Source organism: Phasianus colchicus, chromosome 13 (assembly GCF_987193195.1).
Source record: "Phasianus colchicus chromosome 13, bPhaCol1.hap1.1, whole genome shotgun sequence".
Taxonomy (NCBI): Eukaryota; Metazoa; Chordata; class Aves; order Galliformes; family Phasianidae; genus Phasianus; species Phasianus colchicus.
This window is the reverse complement of record NC_143448.1, coordinates 195,928-202,479: the sequence shown is the minus strand read 5'-3', so window position 1 is coordinate 202,479 and position 6,552 is coordinate 195,928. Positions and strand designations below refer to the sequence as shown.

At 49.7% G+C, this 6,552-nt stretch overlaps 1 long non-coding RNA gene across 1 annotated transcript; it reads left to right on the top strand.

Annotated features, from left to right (window-relative positions):
• Positions 1–2,707: 2,707 nt before the first annotated feature.
• LOC149916074 (uncharacterized) lies at positions 2,708–4,112 on the top strand. Its single transcript, XR_016470757.1, has 3 exons — positions 2,708–2,745; positions 3,076–3,149; positions 3,607–4,112. It is a non-coding gene; the product is annotated as an uncharacterized LOC149916074 (long non-coding RNA).
• Positions 4,113–6,552: the final 2,440 nt, after the last annotated feature.

Genomic DNA, 6,552 nt, shown 5'->3' with positions numbered 1-6,552 from the left:
GCTTGAAGCCATTCCCTCTAGTCCTATCACTGTTACACGAGAGAAGAGGCCGACCCCCAGCTCGCTACAACCTCCCTTCAGGTAGTTATAGAGAGCAATAAGGTCTGCCCTGAGCCTCCTCTTCTCCAGCCTGAACAATCCCAGCTCCCTCAGCCACTCCTCATCAGGCCTGTGCTCCAGACCCCTGTCACAGAGTTAACTAGATCAGTTTATGCCCGTGACAGGGGGACAGTAGGCCCCTGCCCTCCCCAACCCCCGCCTGGCCCCACAAAATGGGAAGGAAGGAAGGGGGGAAAAAAAACATCGGCAACAATCTATGGAGGTAAACTTATTTTACTAACTATGATATCGGAATACAAAATAATACAATATAATACAATCTAATTGAAATTGAGACTAATAAATCAAATAAGATAGGAGAGAGAGTTCCTGAGACCGAGTCAAACCTGAAAAGCTTGGAACGGCTAGGAAAGCACCTCCAGCACCCACTGCCAGGCAGTAAGAGACCGCCCCACCCGGAAGGGTCAGATCCCATGACTTCCGTAATGTATAGGGATAGGTACATAGAATTAGAGCATTAACACTTTAATTGCAGTACATGATGTTTTGATGTGGAATATTGAAAATAAAAAAAAACATAAAACCATGACATTCCACCCCTTATTCTACGTCATTACATCATGCTTAATATATATATATATATATATACACATACATACACAAACAAACAAAATGATTAAAAATGCATCACATGCACACGTCTATATACATATACATAGAATTACTGTCTGCACTCCCCCAGCATCAAGTTTCCTTGTGGTACACATTGAACATCCCAATTTTTCTGCATTACCCACCAAGTGGACTCAGGTCCCTGGGCAAAAACAGTACTGCAGAGAGGTTTGCCCTTTCCAGAAGCTGGAAGAACCCAAACTGCTTTTCCCAACATGCTCTTTACATGTACAACAGGGAACTTATCTCCCTCTACGGAATGTAGGGAGCTGGATTGGGTAGGACCATCACGACTGATAGATCCTCTGGTATTGACCAATCAGGTGGCTTCTGCCAAATGCTTCTCCCAGTGCTTAAATGTTCCGCCACCCATTGCTTTCAGCACAGTTTTTAACAACCCATTGTATCGTTCAATTTTACCAGAGGCTGGTGCATGGTAGGGAATATGGTAAATCCATTCAATGCCATGATCTTTGGCCCAAGTATTTCCAAAAGAATTTTTGAAATGAGTCCCATTATCTGACTCAATACTTTCTGGGGTGCCATGTCGCCACAGGACTTGTTTCTCCACACCAAATATGGTGTTTTGGGCGGTAGCATGGGGTACTGCATATGTTTCAAACCACCCAGTGGTTGCCTCCACCATTGTGAGCACATAACACTTACCACTGCGAGATCGTGGCAAGGTGATAGAATCAAGCTGCCATGCCTCCGCATATTTATACTTTTGCTATCGCCCTTCCTCCCAGAGAGTTTTTATCCTCTTGGCTTGTTTAATAGTGGCGCATGTGTCACAGTCATTAATAGCCCGTGCAATAGCATCCATTGTTAAGCCCACCCCTCGGTCTCTAGCCCACTTATGTGTTACATCTCTCCCTTGATGGCCCGAGGTCTCAAGGGCCCACCGAGCTAGAAATAATTCACCCTTGTTTTCTGCCAGTCCACGTCTATTTGAGCCACCTCAATTTTGGCAGCTTGGTCTACCTAATGGTTATTTTGCTGTTCTTCAGTAGCCCGACTCTTGGGCACATGAGCATCTACATGGTGCACCTTTACAACCATAGTCTTTATTTGGGCAGCAATATCTTTCCACATTTCAGCAGCCCAAATGGGTTTACCCCTCCACTGCCAGTTATTGTGCTCCCACTGCTGTAACCACCCCCATAGAGCATTTGCCACCATCCATGAGTCAGTGTAAAGATAAGGCATTGGCCACCTCTCTTGTTCAGCAACATCTATGGCCAGCTGGACAACCTTTACGTCTGCAAATTGGCTTGATACTCCTTTCCCTTCAGTGGCCTCTGCAACTCATCGTGTGGGGCTCCACACAGCATCTGTGATGCTTCCCCACAATATGACACGATCCATCAGTGAACAGGGCATATTTCTTTTCATTTTCTGGTATTTCATTGTATGGTGATGCCTCTTTAGCACACAATACTTCTTCTGCTCATGACGTTCCAAACATTTTTATGTTCAGACCAGTCCATGATCACCTCCAGGATTCCTGGATGGCTGTGGTTCCCCATCTGCGCTCATTGTGTAATCAGCGCAGTCAGCTTACTCCAAGTGGCATCAATATCATGATGGATGGAGGGAAGCTTTCCCTTGAACATCCAGTTCAACACTGGCAGTCAAGGTGCCAAAGGAGCTGTGGTTCAGTACTGATTACTTCAGAAGCAGCCTGAACTCCCTCATACGCAGCTAAGATCTCCTTCTCAGTTGGAGTGTAGCACTTTTCGGACCCCCTGTACACTCGACTCCAGAATCCCAGGAGTCAGCTTCGGGTCTCTCCTGAGGCTCTTCGCTGCAGACTCCAAGTGGGACCTGTCTTCACAGAATCACAGAATCACAGAATTGCCAGGGTTGGAAGGGACCTCAAGGATCATGAATCTCCAACCCCCCCTGCCACACGCAGGGCCACCAACCATTCCACCTAATGCTAGAACAGGCTGCCCAGGACCCCATCCAATCTGCCTGGGCCTGCTGCAGCACGGAGCTCCAAGCTAAGAGGTAAGAAGGTGCTGTGGTACCCACCCTGTAGGGTAGGTGCTGCCCTTATCAAGCACACTGAAGTTGCATAGGGTTTGCTTTGCTTTTTCCTTCTCTGCAGAGGGGAAAAGAGTTGAAGCCTACAAAGTCCAAAGGCGGTGAGGTGCCACAGTATGTAACCCCGACTCCATTAACTCCATGGTAGTCTTCTGCACCTTTCCACTGGAAATGTCATTCACTGAGAGGCTTCCAATTTCCTTTGTCTTTTTTCTGCCATCTGTTTTTATGGTACCCATGTTTCTGCAGTTTTGCTGCTGACAGAACGAATTCAGTTTTATTCTTGCTTTATAGCAAGAAGACAACGAAAAGAGAGAAGAGTGGAATTGAAGAAGGCTTCTCTGAGAGCTGCCGCTGCACGTGCAGAGGTGAGTCCTTGGTGAGCACAGACACGGCTCTTGTTGTTCTCAGTGCCTCTGCCTGTCAGACATGAAAGATATTGCAGAATCCCAAGGCAAGCAATGTAATAGAAAAACACCCAGCTGTATGTTTAAGGAAATCACACTGTCAGTGACAGCTGCCTAGGGGAGCTTGGATGCCTTCCTCTGGCTTGAGAAGGACACTGTTGGTAACGGCTGGAGGGTTTTTCTGTGATAAAGAGCCTTGCCATGTCGGGCACTGCGACCTTTGGGACCTCGTTCCCCCAGCAGAGCATGAATCTTACCATAGGCAGAGTGTTATGGGAAGGAATGTCAGTGACCTGAATGGCAGGAACGTGCTGTGCTGCATGGGGCCGTTCTGGAAGGTTTACTGATCAGACTTTCTTAATGAGATCGCCCTAGATTGTTTCTGTCCTATCTCTATACTTGCCTTATTTCTTTCCAGTCATCCGCAATGAACACCCTTGTGGAGATGATGCAGAAGCTGCAGCTGAAGGACTGAGAGGAAGAGCATCAGAAGGCAGCGGCTGCAGCACGCAGAGTTACAGGGCAGCGTTCTGAGTGCCACCCAACTTGGCACTCCATGTTTGGTTGTAGTCAATAAAAAATAGTCACAATTAGAGATTGACAAAGAGCGCACGGCCTGATTTGTCCAGTGGCATTCCATGAGCTGCTGCACTACTGCTGGTCCAGAGTAGAAACTATGCAGCTTCGGACCACCAAGCTGCCATCCTGGCATTGTTCTTCTTGGAGGCAGTGGAACTTGGAGGTTCTCCTGCTGTTGCTGACACCTGACGTTGCCTAGGGAGGACTTGGCCACTGCACTCTGCTCCACCCCCTGTGCCACACACACGAGTGCAGCCCACCACCCTTCCACCTGCCATGCAAACGCACCATCCCATCTTGCACACTTCAGCCACATGGCTTTCCTCCTCCTCCCCCCACCAGATCCCATTCCTGCTTCACCTTCCCCACCCCGCCCCCCCATTGCTTTGGCCCCAGTAGCGTGCCACCCCCCGCAGCCCTCCAGTTTGCATGAGGCTTTGCTTCCTTCGTGCACAACCCCTCCATTGCTGTGCCCCTAGTTGCAGCCTTCTTTTGCAGCACCATTTAGCGATTTCACAGAATCACAGAATTGCCAGGGTTGGAAGGGACCTCAAGGATCATGAATCTCCAACCCCCCTGCCACACGCAGGGCCACCAACCATTCCACCTAATGCTAGAACAGGCTGCCCAGGGCCCCATCCAATCTGGCTTTGAACACCTCCAGGGACGGGGCATCCACAACCTCTCTGGGCAGCCTGTTCCAGTACCTCACCACTCTCTCCGTAAAGAATTTCCCCCTGACGTCCAACCTAAATCTCCCTTCCCTCAGCTTAAAACCATTTCCCCTTGTCCTGCTGTCACTCACCCTTTCAAAGAGTTGATTCCCCTCCTCTTTGTAGGCTCCCTTTAGGTACTGAAAGGCTGCAATGAGGTCACCCCGCAACCTTCTTTTCTCCAGGCTGAACAAGCCCAGCTCTTTCAGCCTGTCCTCGTAGGGGAGGTGCTCCAGTCCCCTGATCATCTTCGTGGCCCTCCTCTGGACCCTCTCCAACAGCTCCCTGTCTTTCTTGTACTGGGGGCTCCAGACCTGGACGCAGTATTCCAGATGGGGCCTCACAAGAGCAGAGTAGAGGGGAACAATCACCTCTCTGTCCCTGCTGGCCACCCCTCTTCTGATGGAGCCCAGGATCCCATTTGCCTTCCGAGCCGCAAGGGCACACTGCTGGCTCATGTTAAGTTTTTCATCTATCAAGACCCCCAGGTCCTTCTCCACAGGGCTGCTCTCAAGGACCGCTCCTTCCAATCTGTAGGGATGCTTGGGATTCTTCCGGCCCAAGTGCAAAACTCTGCACTTTGCTGAGTTGAACCTCATCAGGTTCACCCGGGCCCACCTTTCTAGCCTCTCAAGGTCCCTCTGAATGGCATCCCATCCTTCAACCGTGTCGACCACACCACTCAGCTTGGTGTCGTCAGCAAACTTGCTGAGGGTGCACTCGATTCCGTCATCGATGTCATTGATAAAGATGTTAAAGAGCACCGGTCCCAAGACAGACCCCTGGGGGACGCCGCTCGTTACTGGCCTCCACCTGGACATAGAGCCATTGATGACCACCCTCTGTCTGCGGCCTTTCAACCAGTTTCTTATCCATCGAGTGGTCCACCCATCAAATCCACATCCCTCCAGTTTGGAGAGAAGGATGTGGTGGGGGACCATGTCAAAGGCCTTGCTCAAGTCCAGGTAAATGACATTGGTCGCCTTTCCCTTGTCCACCGATGCCGTCACTCCATCATAAAAGGCCACCAGATTGGTCAAGCATGACCTTCCTCTGGTGAAGCCGTGCTGGCTGTCACGGATCACACGCCCTTTCCTCATGTGATCAAGCATGTCATCTAGGATGATCTGTTCCATGATCTTCCCAGGCACAGAGGTGAGACTCACCGGCCTGTAGTTCCCGGGGTCCTCCTTGCTCCCTTTCTTGTAAATGGGAGTGACGTGACCCTTCCTCCAGTCATCCGGGACCACACCAGACAGCCACGACTTCTCAAATATGATGGAGAGCGGCTCGGCAACCACCTCAGCCAGCTCCTTCAGAACCCTGGGATGCACGCCATCCGGCCCCATAGACTTGTACACATTCAGTCTCATGAGGCGGTCTCGGACCTGCTCTGTCCTCACAGCGAGGGGGGATTTACCACAATCTTCTCTTTTATCTGTTCAAAAGCCTGCTGCTGCTCAGGACCCCATGCAAAATTATTCTTCTTCGGAGTCACCTGCTACAGGGGGCTTACAGTGAGGCTACAGTCTGGAACATGCATTCTCCAAAAAACCACTACACCCAGAAAAGACTGTGTCTCTTTCTTAGACATGGACAGAAACATGGAGATTTTGTTGATCACATCTGTCGGGATGTGACAATATCCATCTAGGAATGGAATTTCCTGGGCAGGTCCTGAAAGGTGAGAAGGGCCCCATAAGTGAACATAAAAATGTAAGAAAGCTTCACAGTGACTGAGAACAAGGGGGGATGAAGGGACAATAGTTAGAGATAGTTTATAGAAGTAAGAATGTAGAGCTTGTTAGAAAAATAAGGGATGGCAGACACTGGGTCTGGGATAGTGAGGGGGATGAAGCCACACCGATAAGGTTTGAGTACAACACAGAGACATTTGTCAGGGAGGTGATGAGATGTCCACAGAGCTAGAAGAAACCACTTTGGAGGGATTCCCCCCGAAAGGTCAGAAGTTTACAGCAAGAAAGGTCAGAAGCCTTCATGAGGAAGACAACAAATCTTCATCCCACAACCCACCGCATGCGCACAACAGGGGTGGGTCTGCATGCTAATGA